The sequence below is a fragment of the Lissotriton helveticus genome (genome assembly GCF_964261635.1).
Source record: "Lissotriton helveticus chromosome 1_1 unlocalized genomic scaffold, aLisHel1.1 SUPER_1_unloc_12, whole genome shotgun sequence".
Taxonomy (NCBI): domain Eukaryota; kingdom Metazoa; phylum Chordata; class Amphibia; order Caudata; family Salamandridae; genus Lissotriton; species Lissotriton helveticus.
This window is the reverse complement of record NW_027611651.1, coordinates 3032291-3058203: the sequence shown is the minus strand read 5'-3', so window position 1 is coordinate 3058203 and position 25913 is coordinate 3032291. Positions and strand designations below refer to the sequence as shown.

At 44.7% G+C, this 25913-nt stretch overlaps 1 pseudogene; it reads right to left on the bottom strand.

The window, feature by feature from the left end:
- Window positions 1-21168: 21168 nt before the first annotated feature.
- On the bottom strand, window positions 21169-25253 carry LOC144805508 (uncharacterized; annotated as a pseudogene).
- Between the last annotated feature and the right edge of the window lie 660 nt (window positions 25254-25913).

The window sequence follows — 25913 nt, the reverse complement described above, 5'->3', positions numbered from 1 at the left end:
CCTTTCGGGGTATTCTCTGATCATCTGTACTCCTCTGGTTACAAAACCCTTGCAACATTTCATCTCGCAGCTTCTTGAAGCAAGTTCATCCCACCGACAGCGCGTGTAACAGAATCTGGTCAAATAATCCTGTGAATCAGAATCAAGCCCTGGAGGTAAAGATTCAAGGCACATGGAGAGAGACCCTTTTCAATGTTCCTCTCGATGCAACAACCTCCTTTTGACTCTAGCAGGGACTCTTCCCTCTTCTGCTTCCAAACTAGTCATAAAATGCCTGCGGGCCAAGCCGGAGTTTGTCTAAGGAGAGCTAGAGTTCTCCTTAGAGTTCTCCTGTAAAGAGTTAAAACACGTCCAAGCTTTTCAGAGATGCAACTCTTTTGTTTAATGGCATCAAAATGTTAGTATTTGTTTTTAGGAGGGGGCTGGTATGTAGAGCAAAAGGATGACTGGGCTATGCATCTACAAGTTAGCTGAAAGGGAGAAACAATGGTGACTTAACTGATCCTAGGGCAAATTAGTGCTCCGGCCACATCATGGCATGCCCGCAGACTTGCAAATGCACTGAAGACATAAGTATACAGTTTTCCTTTCTGGTTGGCATCAGATCGCGGAAGGAGACAAACATAAAGAGCTCTCCTCAAAAGAAACAGCGGAAAGATGTCCAGTAAATGTATTTCCTAAGGAAGCAGTGGCAGAACATCGCCTGCATTGAAGGAAGCAGGCCACCAAAACATGTAATCATACCATATCTGGATGAGGCGCCACAAATGAGGGATCTTCTTGTGTGCAGAGTGTCACAATAGAAATCATTTTCCCATCCATATGGGGCAATGGAAATGGTTTCCCTCCATGTTGATGCCTTCAAGGGGAGGTTGTTTTATACACAACATGACAAAGTACAATTTCTAGGCTTTATTTGTTTCAAAGGACTGAAATGGAAACATTGTGCTTTACAACAGAAAGGCTTACAAAACAAAGGAGGAACACAGGGAAGGGCATATTACATAACGATTCGATTTCAAGGCTTTATTCGAGGAATATACTCATAAAAGCACAAACATACATTTAAAATACATAATAATAAAATTGTCCTTGTTTATAAGGACTATTTAAAACATTTGTACATACATGAGCAATAAAAGAAATTATTTAGTATACATTTGCACAAATATCCCTTGATACCCTAATTATGTTATATTGGAAGAGATTGTCCTCCGTCTAATAGACCAAGCCCACCCCAGATACTTTGCTGTTCCTAAAACGATAGGCATATCAGTGGTGGTACAAATGATTCGTAGTGCCTCAACACCCCTGGATGTCCCTAGGTTTCTGCAGACAGGAGTTAGCCAAACTCTTCTCGGGGTGGCATAAGCTTTGGACACGAATAAAAAGTGACCTGTGCTTTCCTTAATTGCACCACAAACCGGGCAGGACGAGGTAGTTACACTCCTCCACCTACCCGTCAATGATCTCAGAGGGAGGGCACCTGATCTCAACTGGAAGAAAAGCTTCCTATCCTCTGGGTTTGTAATACTGTCCCAATAGAGTTCCAGTATAGGACACAGTTTGATTTCTAGGAAGCGCCCCGCCATTGTATCTGACCTCGTTCTACACCAAAGTTTACCATCTATCCAATCCCAGTATACACTTTTGATTGTATTTTTACTTGGAAAGGGTTCTCCAGATGGATTGTCCCATAGTTTAGAGAATCCGAGGTCCCCTAAAGCCGCTCTAAGATTTTTTAACCACACTATTTTGTGGAAGATGTCAGCTTTGATTATGGCAAGGAACCCCTCTGCGTAGTGCCTTATCTCCGGGGTAGTCCAGAGGCGTCTCCAGTAAAGGATCGGGCGCAATCACGCTTGGTCACTAACTGATCTTCTCCCTAGATCAAGACCAAGCGGGATCAGTGGTGTACTCTGGGGGAGACCTGTGATTCCCCTTAGGAACCTATTCTCCGATATCTGTAGAGGGAGAAGCCTATCAAAGCCCCATAACTCTGCCCCATATAGAGCAGACCCAATAGCCTTAGCGTCATATACTGCTAGGACTGGTTTTATGGGCTTTGATTTTGACTTTTTGTGTTCCACCCGGAGTACCCCCGAAATCTGTTGGTGCCTCAATACCGCCATTTCAACATGCTGGGACCATTTTAGATTATTTGCTATCTGCACCCCTAGATATGTAAATACAGAAACAGCCTTTAACTCACAGTTATTCAAAAGTATTTTGGGCCGGGGTCTACGCTTAGATGAGAAGGCCATCAGCTTGGTCTTACCCACGTTAACTTCCAGGCCATGTTCCCCACAGAAGAGATCAAAGATGTTTAGGGCTCGCTGCCAGCCTGCCGGTGTTTTAGATAAAACCAACGTATCATCGGCGAACATCAGGATCGGAACCCTGAGGCCCGCCAACGAAGGTGCGTCAACACTGGCATCCAGCATCCTAGCCACAATTCCGTTAATAAAAAGGGAAAAAAGCAGGGGGGCCATAGCACACCCCTGTCGTACTCTGCGTCCAATTGGGAAATCGGCAGATGATTCGCCATTCGTGCCCCACTGGACTTTGGCGAAGTTACATTCATGTAGCCTCATTATCAGGGTGAGCAACTCAGCTGGAAGGCCTATATCACTCAGGACTGCCCAGAGATTTCTCCTTGGGACCAGGTCGAAGGCAGCCCGCAAGTCAACAAAAGCGACATACAGGCTGCCCTCGCCAAGCACCACCGTCCCCCACTGCAGCAGAGCAAAACGAAACACCTGATCGACGGTGCTTGTTGCCCGCCGGAATCCAGCCTGATATGGGGACAGGGCATTTTCCTCATCTACCCAGTCCATTAGCCTGTTTACCACCATTCTCCCCACCACTTTTTGGATAGTGGCAATCAAGCTTATCAGCCTATAATTGGCCGGAAGGGACCGATCTCCTTTTTTATATATGGGTATAATAGTTGCTCCCTTCCATAATTCCGGGACTACTGTTCCCTTTGCAATTGCATTTCCTAGGAGAAATATATACCTAGCCCACCTCGTCTTGTCATTTATAAAAACATCAGAGGGTATCCCGTCTAAACCCGGGGCCCTTCCCCCTTTGGCAGCGCCTATTGCAGCTTCAGTTTCTTTGATGGAAAATAAATTCCCTGTGGGGAATACAGCTGAAACTACCTTCACGTCATTAAACTCCGTTGACTCAGCATACTGCGGTTCAAAATAATCCACCCAGGCACCCTCTGCGACATTGTTATCAGGTTTGTTTGGAAGTCCTCCTCTACCCCACTTGACAATATTCCAGAACAACCTGGAATCCTTCGCCCCTGCGGCCTCCTTTAGCTCAGCCCAGTGGTTTTCATCCTATGTTTTTTTTTTGCCAGTAATACACAAGCCTTATAGTGCTTCCTGGCCTCACCAATCGCTACCTTATCCCTATTCCTAATTGCACATCCCAAGCTTAGCCTGGCTTCCCTGCACTGGTGGTTACACCAAGTAGCTGGTTTAGGTGGTTTTTTCCTGTTTGTATTACTGGACCTCAACAAATGCGGTTTTAGAGTGGAAAAGAGCTTGTTATCTATGTCCGTTATTTCCCTTGAACCTGGGGTTACAGGATTTGCAGCCTCCATAGCAGCGATTGCAGTATCCACTTCAGAACTTATAAAGTTCATAGCCTCTGCATTCGCTAGTACCCTCGGCCAGTTAAGTCTGCGCATGTCATTGGCCATAGTAGGCATTAGGCCATTACTTAATTGGGGGTTCCCTGATGTGGCCATCCCCCAATCATGAGACACACAGAGGGGATTATGGTCACTTTCTAGTCTACCCTCAATGTTCATGTCACATACCAACTGCCACAAGTTAAGGCTGCAAAGGACATAATCTATCCGACTTTGACCATGACCATTGTCGAATGTACAAGCACCTTCCCTGTCGCCCTTCGTCCTCCCATTTAGGGCTCTCAAACCATGTTCCAAGCAGATGGCATTCAGTTGTAATATATCTTTCGTCCATCACTTGACAGGAACCAGATGTAAAGTCGGAACACCCCACTGTGTATCTTCTTCATGCCCTAGGGGATCGTCCGAACTATCCAATGGTTCAAAGGTCCTATTTAGGTCACCAGCTACTACAACTTTGTTACCCAAAGACTGAGATTCCAGGGAAGTGGACAGTGCCTCTAAAATGGGAGAGCTCCCAATGGTACTACCCCTGGCATAAATGTTATACAAATCTATCCCTCCACGCTTTTCTGAGGTTATTCTTAACATTTGGATGTCTTTACAACCCAGATCCACCACTTTGATTGTCAACTGAAGGCATTGCCTAACCCAAATAGTCAGGCCTCCCATCAGTCGGCCCCTAGAACCTCTAATGGCTGGAATTGAAAAATTTAAATAACCAGGAAGAAATATAGGGTCACAAGCCCACGTCTCCTGGAATAAACAGAGATCGAAACCATTAATGAAATCAATCCAATTTTGGGACGTCAGCTTACTGTTCAGCCCCACGATGTTCCATGAGAGGAGCTTCCCGGGGCTGTCCATAGATAACTCTCCTGTACAGGACACCCTAGTTCCATTTCGCCCATCCCCCCTCCCTTGGGTGGTATCCTCCATGCTATGATCAACCTCCTGGGTGTCCACGGTACTTAATATAATTGATACCTCTCTTTCGGAGTCCCCGGAAGTAGGAATACACTCCCCACAAGTTTCATCCAAAATCATACTCTCCCCACAAGTTCTTATTTCATTTGATACCACATTTTTGGACGAAACAGTTAACATAGGTTTCCCACATATCTCCCTACGGGACATACTTTCCCTGTTGTTCTGGCAGTAAACGGAACTTGGTCAATAGCTCCACCCTAGATCATTCATTACTTCAAACTGATTATACATTAATCCGTTATGGAAGTTGCCCCGTTGAGAGGGTACAGTAAAAGATGCAAACCCTTGGGAGGGGAAATTATTAAAACAACCTGGTTCACTGATCATTTCAAATTGTATACCTGTTGGTCTTGGGTAAAAAAATGTAAGATCAACAACACCAATTCCACCACTACTTGGGCCCCAATTTTGCTTCGTAATCAAACGTGCCCCCCTAGGATCTTGAAAGTTAACAACTATACACTCCCCCCCCCCCCAGGTTCTTAGGAGTGCAACCTATCCAATCTGTTCTTCTCACTCCAATAATCAGCCCGTCCACTTCCCTGGGCAATGGTCTATTTGCCTTCAACCAGTGCATTACCTTGTTCTTTAGCATCTGGAAAGATTCTCTTTGCCCGGCCAACAGAGGTGGTACATTAGTGAGGACAACCACATAGGGGTAAGAGTCCGGGGTGAGATTCATGGGAGGTATCCTACGCGGAGCTCTCACCGGGAGGTTAATAGGCCGGCTTATATCAGGAGCAGCAGGACATGTTGTTGAGATGTTTGGTAGTGGCTGGGAACAACTCAATGCAGTGTTTTTGATATTGGAACTGTCTTTGTTACCCCTAACTGGGACACCAGAACAGGGTTTTAAGCTACTTGGTAAAGGCTGCGAACCATTAAAGACAGGATTACCATTTTTAGAACTCTCCTTGTTACCCATAGCCATGGTATCAGGCAGCTTGGTTTGTTTGCTAGTATTACTACTTGGGCGGTCCAACAAAACTGAGTTAGTCTTAGGGGTTTGGCCCTTCGACTGAGGCTTGCTAGCAATGCTAACTATAGGCGGAGAGGGCACTACAATGGACACACCATTGGCCTGGACATTTGGTTTCAAAGAGTTGGTACTTCCCCCAGTCCTGGGATGGGACTTGATTAGGGCTTTGGTAGAAAAGAAGTTATTTAGGGTTGCCTGCTCAAAATGATCTAATCGATCAGCTAGTTTTTTAACTCGTTCCTCGATAGGGTTCAGGAGAGACCTCATCAACCTTTCCAACTCGAGAAGCAGAACTGGAGCGGAAGATAATGTCTCAGCCAATCCCATCGCCGAAGGGACATTCGTATTAGATGCAGGACTAACCGAAACAACTTCATCCTTAGTAGGGTCTTCCCCACCAGGGGCAGCCCCAATAGGCTCACTAGAAGGGCGCAGGGCTACTCCAACCTTCCTTATTTTTTTCGGGTGTTTGGAAAGAGTACACTTCTTCGGGGCAGCACTTCTTTTCCTTTTAATACTTGGTTTAGTTTTATCAATGTGAGCCGACACACTTAACTGGGCGGTAGTCACCTGCCCTAGAAATAAACCAGTTGTTGTTAAGGGCGAGGTGGAGGACGAAATGGGCACACTCGCTTGGGCAGTAATCACCTGCACTGTAGGTGAACTGGTTGTTAGTGTGTGCGAGGTGGGCGAAAAAATAGGCTCAATGGGGCCCACAGACGAGCCAGCCAACAGCTCTAGTGAAGGGGGAAAGGCATAAGGCGTTTCCAATACAACTGGCAGGGTTAAAGATGACAAGGGAGGAACCAATGCCAATGCAGGGAAACCTTGGGGTGGCCTTTTCTCTAAGGGAATTTTAAGGAGTTCAATGGATAACCTACGCTCGGCGCGCCTCTCGGCCAAAGCTATTTCTTTGTCAATGTCTTGGGGTGCCCGACTGAAATATTTGTCTAAAGGGCCCAGGATAACTGGCCCCGCCTCGGCCTGAGTGGGGATCAGAGCAGTTGGGTTTGAGTTCAAAGACATACTTCACAGTCAAGAAACTATAGGATTAACAATAATATATATGCAAACACCAGGTATTTCCTGATAACCGACTATATCATGTAAAATAAAGGCACAATGTTAGAGGGTAGGCCCAGCCCGGCCTCCTTCGGCCCCTGACAGCCACAGACGGTCCCGCCCTTGTCCCGGGCTTCTCCCGGGACACTCCCGCGCGCTCCCGCGCAGCGGAAGTAAACACCACTATTATAGGTTAGGTGTGATGCACAGGGGGCGGGGCTAACAGGGAGAGCGGGCCAGGTGATCTAAATTGGCCAGGCAGGGACTCCTGGGAGACGTAGTCCCTGCAGAACGCTCGCAGCCCTGAGCAGATGCCCCAACACTCCTCTGTCAGCACAGCAGCTCCACAGATTCCCCGGCGGCTTCCCCTGCGAAGCGGGACCCGCAAAGCGGGTCCGGCGAGCAGTGGTGTAGAAGCAGGTCAGCAGCCCAGAACCAGGAGTCCAAGAGCAAAGCTCCCAGTAGCACGAAGTCCAATCCAGCAAAGGGTCCCACAGGTGAGAGGCAGGGAGTCTCTTTTACACGATCTGTGCACAGGGGGCGGGGCTAACAGGGAGAGCGGGCAGGTGATCTAAATTGGCCAGGCAGGGACTCCTGGTAGATGTAGTCCCTGCAGAACGCTCGCAGCCCTGAGCAGATGCCCCAACACTCCTCTGTCAGCACAGCAGCTCCACAGATTCCCCGGCGGCTTCCCCTGCGAAGCGGGAACCGCAAAGCGGGTCCGGCGAGCAGTGGTGTAGAAGCAGGTCAGCAGCCCAGAACCAGGAGTCCAAGAGCAAATGTCCCAGTAGCACGAAGTCCAATCCAGCAAAGGGTCCACAGAATGGGGGGCACAGACCCTAGTTAAACAACCTTCATTGTGTTAGACTGGATAATGTATACTTAGGCTGTCCGGAATTCGGTTTAAACCGACTGTAACTGACAGTACACAACTGGAGGAAAATCAGCTGGCTCATTTGAGTGTCACTGATTTTCCTAGTTGTTGGCCACTCGGCCAATTGAAGGCGCCCAAGCATTACAAGCATTGGCCTGCCTGTGGTCACCTGGCACGGAGGTGTCAGGGGAAAACACTGCTTCACTGCTTCTGCACCCGGGGAGCTGAGGAGTGAATGGTCCAAGGGCTAGAGCAACACCAGGTGGTAAGCAGAGACACTTTAGAAAGTGATCCGATGAAGGCAAAGCAGGAGCAGGTCTCTCTAAATTACAGAGATTCCACTTGTAAATTCGGATATTCCCTCTGAGGACGAGCAGCCTCACTAGAAGAAAACAACCATAACCGGCGTTCCACAGCAGGAATGAGAGAGGATGTGTGGTGTAACGGCCAGAGCTTCATTCTTTGTAGCAGGAAATCAGGTTTGAATCTCGGCGCCCCCTCAACATACTGTGATTCCAGGCAAATGAGTTAATTTCCCCGTGCCTAAAAACCACAAAAATGTGTGTGGCCTTGTGCAATGTAACTGGTGGCACTCCAATACATTTAGGTCGAGTCAGCGCTTCATAAACATTATCAGACGCAAAACTCAGCACCTGTTAAATGACACATTTTCAGTGCAAAGTCAGCGTCAGCATCCAAGCGGAAAAGGACACAACAAAATATTCCACAGCTATTTTGTTACCCTTTCACTTCTAGGTAAAACATTTAAAACAAATACCGAAAATGAAAAGTACATGCAATTTAAAAAAATGACATCTGGAATTCCCGCTCAGTCAGTTAATGTGACCAGTGCAGATGACAGAATAATCAGACAGTCTCAGAATGTAATCCTGTGTTGCCCAGATTGGGAATAAATAATGACATGCATATATATAGTGCTACACCAGGCCCCCTGTTTAGCTCACGTGGGGGGGAGAGGAGCTGTTGTGGTCTGCCGTCTGTCTTATAGGACTGCACCCGAGTACTTCACAGGTCTTTAAAAAGACCATTTACTTAACAAGATGTTAAAAAAGGAGTGGGCGCCGGGGCACGGGCACTTGAGAAAGAGTTGGCAACCACGTTTCTTGTTTAAACGTCCTGTGTGTTTGCTATTATCTCCAAATTCGAGGTTCAATGACATACTCTGCCTATAAATAATGGTGGCGCGGGATACGGATTTGTTCTTTCTGAGAAGTTGGGATCTGGCAGTGTTAGTCAGATCGGCATATTTTTATGACCATGCTGAAAGCTCATTCCTTGGAGGAAGAAGAGAGACTGACGGGTGAGCGATCTTGAAACCCCACCAGGGCTGATACCGCCAGCTCAGGGCGAGTGAGCTTTGCTGCCCTACAATGGAAGTCACTCACTCCATCAAGGAACGGACTATTGCAGAGAACAGCCTGATCATACTGCTGCAACGCATTCACGGGCTTGTCACCACTGTGGAGCTACAGGACGAGAGCACCGCAAAGGGACGCGTCATCAATGTGGACGCCTTCATGAACATCCGCCTCGCGGAGGTGACCTACACAGACCGGTAGGAACTTGTTTCCGAGCTCGATGACCTGTTTGTGACAGGCCGGAACGTCCGCTATGTTCACATTCCCAATGAGGTGGACATTATTAAAACAATTGAGAAACAGCTGGAGACCATTCACAGGGTTGGCAGATTTGGCGACAAGGGGCGGAAGGAATTCCTTACAAAGAAGAAGTGTTGTGACTTCCTATTGAATCGAAATGTGTCTTTCCTTTTTTTGTTTTTTTAGGGATCTAAGTTATTCTTGTACACCACAATGAGGGAACCTCCTCCAAAAGCAATATCTACACATTTCAATAAGTTGTGCTCCGTTTCTAATGGTTTACAGCTCAGACAACAACCAAAGGTGCATCTGAGCAGCCAGTTAGCTGATGCACATGCATAGGTGCTTAGGAGAAATGAAGACCAAACTCTAGGATTCTGCAGGCACTGACAATGATGGTCTGATTTGTGCGAGGAAACAATGAACTTTGTCTACTGAGCCTTCCTTCTTCATTCTTCCTGCTACCGGCACTGCTGCTATGCAGTAGTAAATGGGTAGCATAGATGTTGCCTGAATCTGAAACTTCATGGCAAGTTATTTTTTTTCGCTATCATTAAAAGGGCCTTATTTGTAAACTTTTCTTAAATCAAAAAAGCATTTCTTTGTTCTTTTTGTTAGATTTTGATATGCATAGGCACTCTATGTATGTTCAGAAGTTACTCCTGTTAAGAGAACACACGTGAAATACTTGAGAGGGTGGTGGCAGTAAAATTGTTGTTGGAGTGATAGCTGAGTAGACCAGACAGAGAGTCCCCCTCCTCCCCTCCCCCCCCCCCATGTGGATAAATGCATTATTTTCATGCTATTCCTGTGGGGTAACAGTCGGCCTTACTTTACTTGAATGAATTAGAAGCACATCCTTAACCATGCATAGCACTCTTTCTGGGTTATTTTACAAGCACTTTTGTATAAATGTTTTTGGACTAATGACCGCATATTTTCTATAAATAATGGAGACTAGAGAATGAGGGTAGCAGTTGTAAAACATCACAGTAGCTTAATTACCTTGGAGTTAAAATACTATTTAAAGAGACACTGAATATACAATGCTCGGATTCGGACTTTCACCCCCTCATCACCCTCATCACCCTCCACCAACACACACAACAAGATCGCTGCTTCATTTCTGGCCTCGCTGACAATTACAAAGTTAAATGTCTAAAAAAATACCTTGGCAAGAGTCTATCTGAAATGTTGATAAGTGCAAACTAACTTTTAATGCATCAGTTTTTCAAGCAACACATTCCCCAAGCTATGTAATCACAGCGTTTTTTTCCTCAGTGCAATTGATTTCTCTTCTCCCATTGACAGGCTGACCTCGAGTTATAAAACCGTTTGCTTGCGCGCTCTTGGCCGTGTTTGTGTAAATTATGTGAACAGTACACTGTAAATATTCACGTTCCTAGCTCAGTGGTTGAAACAATACCTGGGCTGTTCAGCTTGGTGACTATAAACAGCTATCTGACATCATCCTGCACTGTACATTCCCGGCATACACATTTACACAAACCCCCTGAAAAAATACAGATGTCTCCTGAGCCACACTATAACCCTGTGTAAACAGTGACCTGTGGGCAGGAGAGTGTGGCTTGTACTGGGAACAGGAAGCACAATGCGAGGGGAGCACAGCCTTAGGCCAGTTATAGAGGACTAGGCTGTAGCGCTTTTCCTTCAAAACTAATGGGGAGATACCTCACGGGGTCAGAGTTCAGAGCTTTACTATTGATACCAAATCACAAGATCAAAGGGTGCATTCTTGAGCACCTCAGCAGGTTGAGCGCCGCTTCCAGAGAAACTTGGTGACAAAGAGGTATGAATTGCTGCAGGGCCAACCTAACTATTGCGTCGAGTAATGTTATTTATAAAGGGCAAGAAGACAATTCAGTGTGTTTTGTGCACACACATATAGTCCTTTTTGGTTAATATTGTTTTAGGAGAATGCATGTGAAAAGGAGCTTCTTTGGAGAAAATTGGTTTTACCTTTGACCGCTTTTAGGGTTTATGGTCTTGGATAAGTGTTTTTTTCTTTGTGTAGTGGCTGTGCAGCTTTTCAGAGTCTGCGACGTAGCATTTCTGTGGCAATTACACTTCTATGCTGAACTGTAGAAAATACTAAGCAACCCCCACCCTCTTTTGGAGGGAATCCCCCTTCTTGGATTCACCTTCGCCATCCAAAACGAGCAAAATGCCGCCCATCAATTTCATTGACCTCACATGACCTGGTAACCTTCCGCACGTTACATAAATTAGTCCATCCGCCATGATTTCAGTATGCTCACCCTCTAAACGAGTCTTTTGAGTCTAAGGGCGCAGAGGTGTGCGGAGGTAGACAAAAGTGATAGAGTGGTGAGGGTGTACAAATGCGCAGAAAGTGCCAAAGCTAATTCCACGAGAATTGTGCAAATCCATCCACTTTCATTGTATTGCTGTAGAATTAACAATCTATGAGGAATTATACACAGTTCAAAATCCTACAAAAATCTACATGTTCTACATGCATCTCTGCATTAACTGTAAAGTAATATGGTAATACACTGCCTCTTCCTCCCCAGCATACTGATCCCTTCCCAAGCCGTCCACATGTTGCTGGAGTCCACAATGTACACAGCCCAGCACATGGTGCACCTAACAGTACCTTGTTCCATTTCAGCAGTTGCTACACAATCCTGTTGGAGAGCAGTCAAAAGAGCAAAAGCTACCATCACTGTTGGACAAAAAAAAAACAAAGTACAACAACAAAGCGCCAAATACTTATTATTTTTTTTGCTAGAGGATGTCTTTTTTTAACCCCATTTTTTTGACTTGCATATGCCCCTTCGGCCACATTGCAATTTCATAATAGCATTTTAAAAAGTTCTCTATGTATATTTGACAAACACTTGCTGAGTGACCAATGCACGCTTTCATTTAAAACAAGCATTTACAATGCAATGGGTCTTGCATTTACGCAAGTTTGAGCTATTCACATTGCAAATAACAATGCCTTTTATTTTTGTTTTCGTTTTTAAAACATAAATAAAAGGCTTTGTCATTTACAATGCCAATAGCTTAAACTCTCTTAAATGCGAGACCTATTGCATTGCAAATGCATGTTAAATCTGAGCTGTAGAGTCAAATGACAATGGAAAGTATTTCATGCCTTATTATTAATCTTCTGAAATGCAGAGCAGTATACAATTTCTGAAGAAAAATTGAAAAAGCAATCATAAAAGCAAAGCGTTCCATAAACACCGGCAAAACACTGTTTAAGTTGTTTTTTATGGCTCGAAAATGAGTAAACACTGAAAAGCACTGTCTTTTTGAGGTATGGAAATCACTGGAAAACACTGAAAAAACACCACCAGAATTTACCAAAAATAGAAACTGAAAACAGGAAAGCCTAGATATGTGTATGATGTGACTCTCGACATTCAAGAATTTCTCCACTATACACAAAATATACCACAAACTCCTAATATCCTAACCACTTAGCCCTATACGTCTTCTATACAGATGGCTCTGCACATCCTGTGGTTGTTATTACACAGAAATACTCCGTGACATGTGCTGCATGCAAGGAAATTGTGAAAACACCTAATTTAAACCACTATAGACTCACATTAAAACCTTTGGTGACTGCACTGCAGGGCTCGCAGATATTCACGCCTTGTTGCTCACACAACAGAAGGCGGATCCATCCATTCCCACACTGATAGTGTCAGATTCATCCTTCCGTGCAAGGGCACAATGTTGATTTAGCACAATAGCATTTGAAAGGTACCAGACATTCAAAAAGGAAACCCATTAAAAATAAGCAAGCGCAAGGTAAGCGTTTTTCTTTTTTTAAATGTAATTTTCCCTCGTCGTTGACTGTTGACTCCCTCCCCACCCCGCCCCGCCCCACCACCCTTACCTGCATGGGCAGCTCCTGTGCATAGATTCCTCATAGTGAAGTAAGATGAATTGCAGCATGCACCGACTCATAGTGCCCTGAGATGCAGTGCAGTGTGCACAGATTCCTCATACTGCAGTAGGCTCCAGTGCAGCATGGACAGGCTCTTCACAGTGCAGTAAGTTGCAACGCACACTGATCCCCTCTTTAACACAAATGATGCCCACAAACACCCCCATGGCTGGAAGGAAAGCCCCCCACGGCCCCCGGATAGAAGAACCCAGCTCAGCCCCAAAGGCCCCGGGAAGAAGCGCCCAGCTCGGCCTCAGGGGCCCCGGATAGAAGAGCCCAGCTCAGCCCGGCTCCTGCAGAGATTCCCTCCAGGATTATTCACTTTATTTCTACAAACACAGCAGAAGGTGCTGACAATCTCCTACTTGAGCAGAGACCTGTGCAGACGTGTCCAGGCTCTCTCCTCCTCTGGGGGTGGGGGGGCAGATCTGGGTTCTTAGGGGGGGCAGGGGTAGATCTGGGGTCTGAGGGGGGCAGATCTGGGGTTTGGGGGGGCAGGGGCAGATCTGGGGTCTGTGAGGGTCTGAAGATGAAGGTAACTGCACAGACAGGGCTCCTTCCTCCTCTGCAGCAGGCTGGAGACACGAGGAGAGGCCGGAAGTAATGTCAGCACCACTGCTGGTGCTGTCTCTACCGTCGCTGACCCGTAAGAGGAAATCCTTCACCCTTTCAACCAATGTACAGCTCAGCGAGTTTCAGCAGCAGGCAAGGAGCACCCTCTGGTGGCAGCTGATGGAACCGCCGCCTCCAGGCTCCAGCAGGGAAAAAAGCATTGGTGCCTGTAAAGACACAGACCTGGGTGTTTAAAGACACTCACAGTCCAAGGACAGGCCTCACCCTTCCCTGGTGTGTTCTTGAGGAGCCTCAGATTTAGCCCCTCATGCCAGCTCTGGCCCCTCCCTCAGTGAAATACCAGCAATGTGTTAATTTTTTAAACTTCTGCAAAGGAACAGACATGACATTCAGGAGTGAATTTAAATGACAACTTGTATTTCATTCAATGTGTGGAATGTAGACACAGCTGCTGCAATGAGACTGGGCAGCGTTTCTAATGTTCATGTTCCTGGGGGTCGTTCTTTATATTATACAGGCCTCTGAGTGTTTGTGTGAGTGGCGCAAGAGAGAAACAGAGAGCTTGACAAAATTAGCCTTTTTATTGCTTAATACATTGTAAATGTGAAACGCTTTGGGCTTAGGGACTGGATAAAGAATAACCTCAGGAAACAAGCACAAATTAAAAGCACATTTTATTTATTCACTGAAAACTGTTTAAAATTTTAATTTCCAAGTTCCACATATCTGTTTAAAAATATTTACACTTTCAGTCATTTCTGAGTTTAGTTACAAACTAAAAGTGGGAAAAACCCATGATGTATAAAAACTTAAACCAAAAACTTATTTTTACATTATTTAATGTTTCTTGTTTTTTGTTTTTAAAACAGGCCATCAACCTCTCACGTGAAAATTATTATAAGGGCCTGACATCACTTCTTGTGATAGTAACACAAGAAGGGTACAAAGTTCCCCGGCGTGAGTGAAGAGACCAAGAGTGCGTGCTGCAACTAGTAAAGGAAAAGGGGGAATTTCCCTTTTTGGAACTAAAACCCTCACACACCTAGCAAGCTAGATGTCATGCTTCATCATATGGGTTCTGCTCCTCATCAGACTGGCGCTGCAATGTCTGACGGGCACCCGTAAAGGGGCTCTTTATCAGAGATCTTTTGTTCCGGCCATACGGTGCATGTGGGTGAGAGGGTAAGTGAAGGTGTAGTCGTGAAGTGGTGGTGGATAAAAAAGGTGGGTCAGTCCACAAGGAATTTATTAGCGTGGCTGACACCCTTGGTTAAAAACAGTGGGAGGGGAGATATGTGCTGAGAAAGTTCTCAGTAGGACATCTACAACCCTCTAGTCAGGTCAACATGTTTCTTGCTCCAATGGCAATTCGTCAGGACCTAGGTGTTCAGTACTACACAGTGAATAAAAGTGATTTACAACCTTATTTCAGGAGGTCATAAAGGAGGCAGGCCAACTGGTCCTGCTTTTAAAAGACGACCTAGGAAAATATACAAACATGGAAGATAATCAATGCAATGTTCTATTCATTTCTAGGTCACATCTATATTGAAAAGCACTCTTTTGGAAAGGACACTCACTAATTAAAACCCATTAATGAATGGGGACAACAATTCTACACATATAAGTAAATCTGAATTAAAAAGAGGAGGGGGGGCAAAGGTACCCACACAACTGAAGAGAGGGATGGACTGAAGGCGAGACAGAAGCTTACCCTAAGAGAGTCCCTAAGGTGCCTCGTAGTCTGCTCTCGTGGGACCTGTGCCAATGGTCAGGTACCTACAGTGAAGAAAATGTACACAGCTGGGACGTTGTTTTAGACTTGACTCATAAGGAGATGTAGTAGTGAGTCAATTTTATCAGGGCTCATTGGTGATGATGGCCGTATGAGAAGTTACTGCTAACCACATCATGAGAGGCGAGATTCCATTGCCAAGTGGTCAAGGAAAAGGGGCCGGGGAGTCGCACAACACACGACCGGAGCGCGGCGCGCACAGAGCTCACCCGACTGACCCTCGCCCACCCCGACCAGCGAACTGGCGGGAGTGGCGTCAGGCCTGAACGGGGCCCCGCGTGCACACCGCAACCTGCCAGCACAGTGCAACTAACCCGGCATAAACCCTCCACTAGAGGGTTTGGAACTCACCGATACTTGACGCGTAAGAGCTCTCAGGGCGAAGTGCTCAGTGCTTAAGGCCGGTGACATACCAGGCGGGAGACGGACTCAAATTCAATCGGACGGCACTTACCGGATACGTGCGCGGTCAAAGCCACAAATTGGACTGCCAGGTCTTCAATTATGCAGACGATACCCAGCTGCTTGTACGGATTAATAACTCCAGTGCCTCTCAGGCACATGTTCAAGAGGTGCTGCATTTCACAGCTGGTTGGATGACCGATAACTCTCTTAATATAAATCCTGATAAGACGGAGATCCTGGCCGTTCCTTACACCAGTAGTCCCTGGTGTGACCTGTTCTGGCCGCCGGAACTGGGAGTCATCCCTAATCCAGTTCCAGTGGTTAGAAGTCTAGGCATTAAAATCGATGCCAACCTCTCCATGAACGATCAGGTGTCGGCGGTGGTTGGCACCTATACAGGGATATTGAGGTGTTTGCGAAAACTTGTTCCTCTCCTTACTACCAATTCCCTTAAGGTCATTGTTTCCGCCACAATTTTATCTCGGTTGGACTATGGGAATGCCCTGTAAATTGGCCTCCATTGGAAAATAACAAGGAGATTGCAGGTGGTGCAGAATGACACGGCACGTCTGGTTTTTGACCAACCCAGACGGACTCATGCTTCCCCCCTGCTGGCTAAATTACATTGGCTACCTATTAGGCAACGAGCCTCATTTAAGGGCCTTTGTATAGCCCACAAGGCCATCTACGGTCGAGCCCCAGCTTATATTAAGGATCGGGTGACAAGCTATATTCGGGCTCGGACCCTACGCTCTTCCGTAGCCTGTCGTTTGGTCAACCCCCGGTTTCACTTGGCCCGCAAAGGCCGCATTGCCTTCTCCACCTTGATTCTATTGCTTTGGAATGATTTACCTGACAGTCTGCGTAAGGAATCTGCCATCCTTCCATTTAGGAAAAAACTTAAGACTATCTTGCTCCTGGAGGCATCGACCACAAAATAACTCATCCACTTCAGCCCCGCACATTGTCTGTTGTAATTCTTCCCCCTAGAAGCGCGAAGAGACCGGATGGTGAACCAGCACTATACAAAAACTAACTAACATTAACATTAACATTAACAGCCATCACAACCTACCCCCACGAGCCTGGTCAGGGCATCAGAGCGACTAGTGGTTTCCATCTTGTTAAGCCGCCGTATTTGTAATCACCGCATTTTCGCCTCGACAAGCTCGCGGAGGGCGGGGCTGCAGACGGAGAATCCCGTGCATGCGCCAGATACCTGCCAGGAAGAAGGAGAACCCGATCGGATCTGGTTGTAGTAACCTGCGGCAAGCAATGGCGGCCATGTTGGTTGTGGGTCCTTAGTAAGGCTGTCATAATAATTTTGGACAATTTAATATAATTAATTCACATATGAGCCAATTGATGTGGTGGTCGGAATATTAACCACAGTGGGGCAATGGAAGGATTGATGTTACGCATGTGCAAAGGGTGCATTAAAAAATCTGAATATCAGTGACCCCACAAATATTGTCGTGCTTGGCAGAGTAAACCCCAAATCCTAATGTGAGCCAGTTGGTGGAGGCTATGGGATTGGTGAAGACTCAATGGACCATCAGAGTGGATATCGGGCCCAATAGTACACAGCCAGGTGCCAGGTATTCCCAGTTGTTTGTCTAAATATACCAGCCTTTAATCAGTCGGAATCATAGTCATAGCTAGCGTGTCAGTGATACCCATGGCACAGAGTCATTCAGACCTAGTGTGTCTAGTTTTAGCCGGTGCACCCATCTTTGTTCGATTCGAAATAGGGCCTGTTGTGTAATAGCGGGATGGGATTTCAACACAATCCAGCGGACACTGTCCGCGTGATGTCCCTGTTGTGTATAGTGTTCATAGAGTCTGGTATGTGTTTTTGAACATCTGATATTACTTTTATGTTCCATTATTCTTAGTTTCACCTGTCGCATGGTCATTCCGACATAATACTTGTTGCAGGGACAAGTCAGCAAATATATGCATTTAGTGCTGTTGCAATTAGTGTGTCTCTTAAATTGCCACGTGAATGTCTCAGTAAGCATGATCTCTTTACATGGGTGGGTTTGTGGGCAGACAGCGCACCCACCACAGGGGAAATGACCCATCACAGGGGGGAGGTCCCATAGTGTGCCCTGGCTGTTAGTGTGTTGTTTCTTGGGCCGAGTGTGGATAAGAGCATCTTTTAGATTGGGTGTCCGTTTAAATGCAAAGCGAGGTTGAGGGATATCCAGACCTCCCGCATTGATGATGTTCCAATGTTTTTTAATACAGCTTTTGATATAAGCCGAGTTTTTGGTGAAACTGGTGACACAGGTTATCATTTCAGATTGTTCTGTAAGACGTGTTTCCAATAGTGCTTTCCTGGGGTTGTTTAAGGCTCATTTGCATGAGTTGTGAATGAGCCTGGTAGGGTACCCTCTGTCCTGCAACTTATGTTGTAAAAGGCTGGCTTCTAGTTTGAAATCAGCTTTGTTAGTACAGTTTCTACGAACTCTGAGGAACTGTCCGAAGGGGAGATTGTCCCTCAGAGCTTTGGGGTGATGGCTCCCATATAGTAACAGGCTGTTCCTATCAGTGTTCTTACGGTAGAGTGTTGTGCTCAGCCCAGTCGGGGTCAAGTTAATGTTTAAGTCCAGGAAAGGTATGGCCGTATCTGAGATGGTGCCAGAGAATTTGAGGAAGGTGTTCTGCTGATTAATCCAGGTACAAAAGGCCTCGCAGGTAACCCTGCCTCCTTTCCATAGTACGAGGATATCGTCTATATACCTGCACCAGAGTGTTATGTTGTCACTGAAGGGGTTTTGTATTGCCCTAATGACATTCTCTTCGAATGTAGCCATATAAATGCAGGCCAGGCTGGGGGCGAAGGTAGAGCCCATCGAAGTCCCCTGGATCTGATGGTATAGCTGTGTTCCATACTGGAAGAAATTCTCAGTCAAGGCTAGATTAGCACAGGCTATAATGAAGGGGATTGGTGTAGCTGACAGCCACTCCTCCTTTAGGAGAGTGGTTTCAACGGCTTCTAGTGTAGCCTGTTGCGGGATGTTGGTATCTAGTGCTTCCACGTCTAATGTGAGGAGGAGATCAACACCCTCCCTCCCCTCGATGTTATCCAGTAGACGGAGCACATCCATGGTATCTTGCAAAAAAGAAGGTATCTTCCTAACCACTGGTTGAAGAAAAGAGTCACAGAATTTAGACAGTGGCTCAAGCAATGAGCCAATCCCTGACACATACGGCCTCCCAGGGACTGGTGTTTGTCCTTTGTGAATCTTGGGGAGGGTGTAGAAATATGGTATCACTGGATCGGTAGTAATAGGAATGCTGCTTCATTCTTAGTGATCCATTCGTTAGTTTCACCCTCCACAAGGAGGCTGGTGATGGCAGTGGTAAGCCTTTTTGTGGGGTCTGTTGCCAATGGTCTATAGTGGTTGGTGTTAGCTAGCTGGCGTTTCCACTCTGTGTCATTGTCACCACTATTCTGGATCACCGTGGCACCCTCTTTCTCCGCCTGTTTAATGACAATGGTTGTGTCATTAGATAGTGCCCGTCAGACATTGCAGCGCCAGTTTGACGAGGAGCAGAACCCATATGATGAAGCATGACATCTAGCTTGCTAGGTGTGTGAGGGTTTTAGTGCCAAAAAGGGAAATTCCCCCTTTTTTTCTCCCTTTTTCCTTTACGAGTTGCAGCACGCACTCTTGGTCTCTTCACTCACGCCGGGGAACTTTGTACCCTTCTTGTGTTACTAGTCGTTCGGACATGTACACTGGACCCCGTTAAAATATAGTTCGCACACGGTTCCCCTTGTTGTAAAAAAAAAAAAAATTACTTCTTGTGATGTCACTACTTGTGACGTCACTGTGATTTGATTATGATATTGAGTTCCTTCACTATTTTCCTTTCTTGTACCCTGTTTATTGGCATGACATGAGTCTATACGTATTAAAAATAAACATGTAAATTCAAAGGTGTTCAGGCCATTTCTCTGGTGATGTCGCACATTGACATGTACTTGGCTGCTTCTTCTATTTTTAGGGGAGTACAAATAACGTGCAGTTCCCCCTTCTTCCATTTCTCTCTTTTTCTCCCCCTTTATTTGTCTCTCTCGCTCTCTTTATCTCTCCACCTCTGTATCTCCCACACACTCCTGTTAGCGTTAGCTTCATGAATGTCACTGCCACTTCTGGCATTCATATGACAAATCCTTTAGAACATTTGAGGACAAGGGACAACCAAGTGTGGAATACGAGTTGCTTGGAGTGCAACGGATTGTCCTGCTGTGGGATTTTGCTATTTCACCACATTCTTCAAACAGAGTCTACTGCTTACAATGACTCAATTCAGGTAAAAAGTAGAATTTGGCAAGTCATAAAATGAATAGGGACAGCCAAGTCGGAGAGGAGCCGCGGGTCACACTTAGTTATAAGGCCCGAGGCATGAGCTGATCCATCAACCAATAACAGAGTGTAAAAGATAAGGCAAACATTACTTAAAAACAAGGTATATGCTCTTTTATATAAAAAAAATCTGTGCTTTGCTTTAGTTCATTACACATACTGCAGTGGCATTTGTTAATAGCAATACCTACATTTTACCAATGACGTTTCTCATCTCCAGAGCCCTGACAACATGTCCACGATGGGGGCCTTTGGTTTATAGGTTTTATCACTAATCCGACAAGTTAGCTGAAAATATCGTTGTTTGTCCCAGGATTGTTCACTGTTGCTTTTACAGATAGTGTGATCAGGTGCGATTGAATGTTGTTCTTTGTATCTCTTCTTCACCAAATAAAAATCAACAATTTTTCTTTTCTTTTAGTCCACATTGTGCTAGCCTCCCACTGTGTATCCTGATACATCATGTCGCTTTGCTATGTGTACGGAAGTGAACAATCACTGAAAACAAACACTTTTATAATTCTGCAAATACTGTTATCTGTTTTCCTTCTTTACTGCTAGTTTGGTCTTCTATCATCTGGTATTTCAATATACCACATAATTTGAATGTAATCTTTCTCCGTAATTCATTCCTCTCAAAATAACTGCACTGTTCTGCTCTTGTCTATGTCCTCAAATGGGTCAATATTATTTTTGATGTTCTTAAGTTCTTTCCGGAGTCTCTGTGTTCGCTGATGTGTTTGGAGGTTTGATAAATGACTAAAGTTCTTCCTACATTCACTGTGGTTCAATAGTTTTAATCCCATGTGTGTTAGCTGATGTCTTTGGAGGTTTGATAACTGACTAAAGGACTTTGCACATTCACAGCACTTGGATGGTTTTTCTCCTGTGCGAGTTCGCTGATGAATCCTTAATGCTGAAGAGTAACTAAAACTACTGTCACATTCACTACAATGATAGGGTTTTCCCTCAGTGTGTGTTCGCTGATGGTTTTGTAGGTGTGATGACTTACTGAAGCACTTCCCACATTCACTGCACTTGAATGTTTTTTTCCCCTGTGTGTGTTCGCTGATGTCTTTGAAGGTTTGATAACTGACTAAAGGACTTTGCACATTCACTGCAGTTGAATGGTTTTTCTCCTGTGTGAGTTTGCTGATGGCGCCTTAATGTTGAAGAGCAACTAAAACTACTGTGACATTCACTACAATGATAGGGTTTTTCCCCTGTGTGTGTTCGCTGATGATTTCGTAGTCTTGATAATCGACTAAAGCTCTTTAGACATTCACTGCACTTGAATGGTTTTTCCCCTGTGTGTGTTCGCTGATGTATTTGTAGCCCTGATAATTGAATAAAGCTCTTTCCACATTCACTGCACTTGAATGGTTTTTCTCCTGTGTGAGTTCCCTGATGATACCTTAATGCTGAAGAGTCGCGAAAACTACTGTCACATTCACTACAATGATAGGGTTTTTCCCCTGTGTGTGTTCGCTGATGTATTTGTAGCTTTGATAATTGACTAAAGCTCTTCACACATTCATTGCACTTGAATGGTTTTTCTCCTGTGTGAGTTTGCTGATGTGTTTGGAGGTGTGATAACTGACTAAACCTCTATACACATTCACTGCAGTTGAATGGTTTCTCCCCTGTGTGTGTTCGCTGATGTCTTAGTAGCCCTGATAATTGAATAAAGCTCTTTACACATTCACTGCACTTGAATGGTTTTTCTCCTGTGTGAGTTCGCTGATGAATCCTTAATGCTGAAGAGCGGCGATAACTACTGTCACATTCACTGCAATGATAGGGTTTTGCCCCTGTGTGAGTTCGCTGATGTGTTTGGAGGCTTGATAAATCCCTAAAGCACTTTCCACATTCACTGCACTTGAATGGTTTTTCCCCTGTGTGTATTCGCTGATGAATCCTTAATGTTGAGTAATGACTAAAAATGCTTTCACATTCATTGCAATGGTATGGTTTTTCCCCTGTGTGTGTTCGATGATGTGTTTGTAGATTTTCTAATCGACTAAAGCTCTTCCCACATTCACCGCACTGGTGTGGTTTTTCCTCAGAGTGTGTTCGGTGATGTATTTGAAGGTGTGATAACTGACTAAAGGACTTTGCACATTCATTGCACTTGAATGGTTTTTCTCCTGTGTGAGTTCGCTGATGAATCCTTAATGCTAAAGAGTAACGAAAAGTACTGTCACATTCACTACAACGATAGGGTTTTTCCCCAGTGTGTGTTCGCTGATGTGTTTGGAGGTTTGATAACTGACTAAAGCTCTTCCCACATTCACTGCACTTAAATGGTTTTTCCCCTGTGTGTGTTCGCTGATGGTTTTGAAGGTTTGATAACTGACTAAAGGACTTTGCACATTCATTGCACTTGAATGGTTTTTCTCCTGTGTGTATTCGCTGATGAATCCTTAATGTTGAAGGTTCACTAAAACTACTTTCACATTCACTACAATGATAGGGGTTTTCCCCTGTGTGTGTTTGCTGATGATTTCGTAGTCTTGATAATCGACTAAAGCTCTTTAGACATTCACTGCACTTGAATGGTTTTTCCCCTGTGTGTGTTCGCTGATGTATTTGTAGCCCTGATAATTGAATAAAGCTCTTTACACATTCACTGCACTTGAATGGTTTTTCTCCTGTGTGAGTTACCTGATGATACCTTAATGCTGAAGAGTTGCGAAAACTACTGTCACATTCACTGCAATGATAGGGTTTTTCTCCTGAGTGTGTTCGCTGATGTCTTTGTAGCTTTGATAATTGACTAAAGCTCTTCACACATTCATTGCACTTGAATGGTTTTTCTCCTGTGTGAGTTTGCTGATGTGTTTGGAGGTCCGATAACTGACTAAAGCTCTTTACACATTCACTGCAGTTGAATGGTTTCTCCCCTGTGTGTGTTCGCTGATGTATTTTTAGCCCTGATAATTGAATAATGCTCCTTACACATTCACTGCACTTGAATGGTTTTTCTCCTGTGTGAGTTCGCTGATGAATCCTTAATGCTGAAGAGCGGCGAAAACTACTGTCACATTCACTGCAATGATAGGGTTTTTCCCCTGTGTGTGTTCGCTGATGTGTTTGGAGGTTTGATAAATGCCTAAAGCACTTTGCACATTCACTGCACTTGAATGGTTTTTCCCCTGTGTGTATTCGCTGATGAATCCTTAATGTTGAGTAACGACTAAAAATGCTTTTCACATTCATTGCAATGGTATGGTTTTTCCCCTGTGTGTGTTCGCTGATATGTTTGTAGATTTTCTAATTGACTAAAGCTCTTCCCACATTCACCGCACTGGTGTGGTTTTTCCTCAGAGTGTGTTCGGTGATGTATTTGAAGGTTTGATAACTGACTAAAGGACTTTGCACATTCATTGCACTTGAATGGTTTTTCTCCTGTGTGAGTTCGCTAATGAATCCTTAATGCTAAAGAGTAACGAAAACTACTGTCACATTCACTACAATGATAGGGTTTTTCCCCAGTATGTGTTCGCTGATGTGTTTGGAGGTTTGATAACTGACTAAAGCTCTTCCCACATTCACTGCACTTGAATGGTTTTTCCCCTGTGTGTGTTCGCTGATGGTTTTGTAGGTGTGATGACTTACTGAAGCACTTTGCACATTCACTGCACTTGAATGGTTTTTCTCCTGTGTGAGTTCGCTGATGGCGCCCTAATGTTGAAGAGTAACTAAAACTACTGTCACATTCACTACGATGATAGGGTTTTTCCACTGTGTGTGTTCGCTGATGATTTCGTAGTCTTGATAATCGACTAAAGCTCTTTAGACATTCACTGCACTTGAATGGTTTTTCCCCTGTGCGTGTTCGCTGATGGTTTTGTAGGTGTGATGACTTACTGAAGCACTTTGCACATTCACTGCACTTGAATGGTTTTTCTCCTGTGTGAGTTCCCTGATGATATCCTAATGCTGAAGAGTCGCAAAAACTACTGTCACATTCCCTACAATGATAGGGTTTTTCCCATGTGTGTGTTCGCTGATGTCTTTGTAGCTTTGATAATTGACTAAAGCTCTTTACACATTCACTGCAGTTGAATGGTTTCTCCCCTGTGTGTGTTCACTGATGTCTTTGTAGCCCTGCTAATTGAATACAGCTCTTTACACATTCACTGCACTTGAATGGTTTTTCTCCTGTGTGAGTTCGCTGATGAATCCTTAATGCGGAAGAGCAATGAAAACTACTGTCACATAGACTGCAATGATAGGGTTTTGCCCCTGTGTGTGTTTGCTGATGTGTTTGGAGGTTTGATAAATGCCTAAAGCACTTTGCACATTCACTGCACTTGAATGGCTTTTCCCCTGTGTGTATTCGCTGATGAATCCTTAATGTTGAGTAACGACTAAAAATGCTTTCACATTCATTGCAATGGTATAGTTTTTCCCCTGTGTGTGTTCGTTGATGTCTTTGTAGGTGATCTACTTGTCTAAAGCTCTTCCCACATTCACTGCATTTAAATGGCTTTTCTCCTGTGCGTGTTCGCAGATGATTTTGTAGGTGTGATGACTTAATGAAGCACTTTGCACATTCACTGCACTTGATTTTTTTTTCTCCTATGTGGGTCCACAGATGGCTTTCTAGGTGTGCCGAGAGAGTAAAACACTTTACACAGTCACTGCACTTGAATGGCTTTTCCCTTGTGTGTGTTTGTTGATGTATTCGTAGGTTTGATAAACGACTAAAGCTCTTGACACATTTATTGCACTTGAATGGTTTATCTCCTGTGTGCTTTCGCTGATGAATCCTTAATGCTGAAGAGTAACTAAAACTACGGTCACATTCACTACAATGATAGGGTTTTTCGCCCATGTGTGTTCGCTGGTGACTTTGTAGCTTTGATAATCGACTGAAGCTCTTCACACATTCACTGAATGTAAATGGCTTTTCCCCTGTGTGTTTGATTATGTATATGAAGGTGTGATAACTGACTAAAGCACTTTACACATTCACTGCACTTGAATTGTTTTTGTCCTGTGTACGTGCGCTGATGAAGCTTGAGTACTGATGACAAACTAAAGCTCTTACTGCAGGTGTATGATTCTTCTTTCTTAGTTAGTGTTTGTGGGTCGGGTATATATTTGTCTACATCCCATGACTGTATTTCCTGATGGGCCAACGTGGCTGATAAAGCACTTGTGTTTTTCTCACACACTATATATGTGTGCTGTATTTTGCATGTTTAATTTCTGTTTTAACAATAAAATACAATAGCCACCAAATATTTGCCACACTCCTAATACGTACAATGTGTCTTTGTAGAAGATTGTGCCTTTAGATTGGATTATGGCTAAGAACGCTTGCAGGTAAAGATGTATCTTCCTTCTGGCCGGTGCAAATTGGGACAGTCTGTTGTATTGTAGATAGAAGAACTCCTCTTTCCTTTACCCATCAGTTGTCTGGCTCCGCTCTGTTGTGCTTTTTGCTTGTTACTGTGGTTTGGCCAGAAAGAGTTTACAATTCACCTAGAGCAAGGAATGATGGCTTGTTGTCATTTTATAAAACAGAGCACTGCGGTAATCACATTATACCAATCCCATGATCAAAGTTGGTATTTGACACTTGTTTATACAGGAGGCGGTTTGTTATTGTTGTTGCC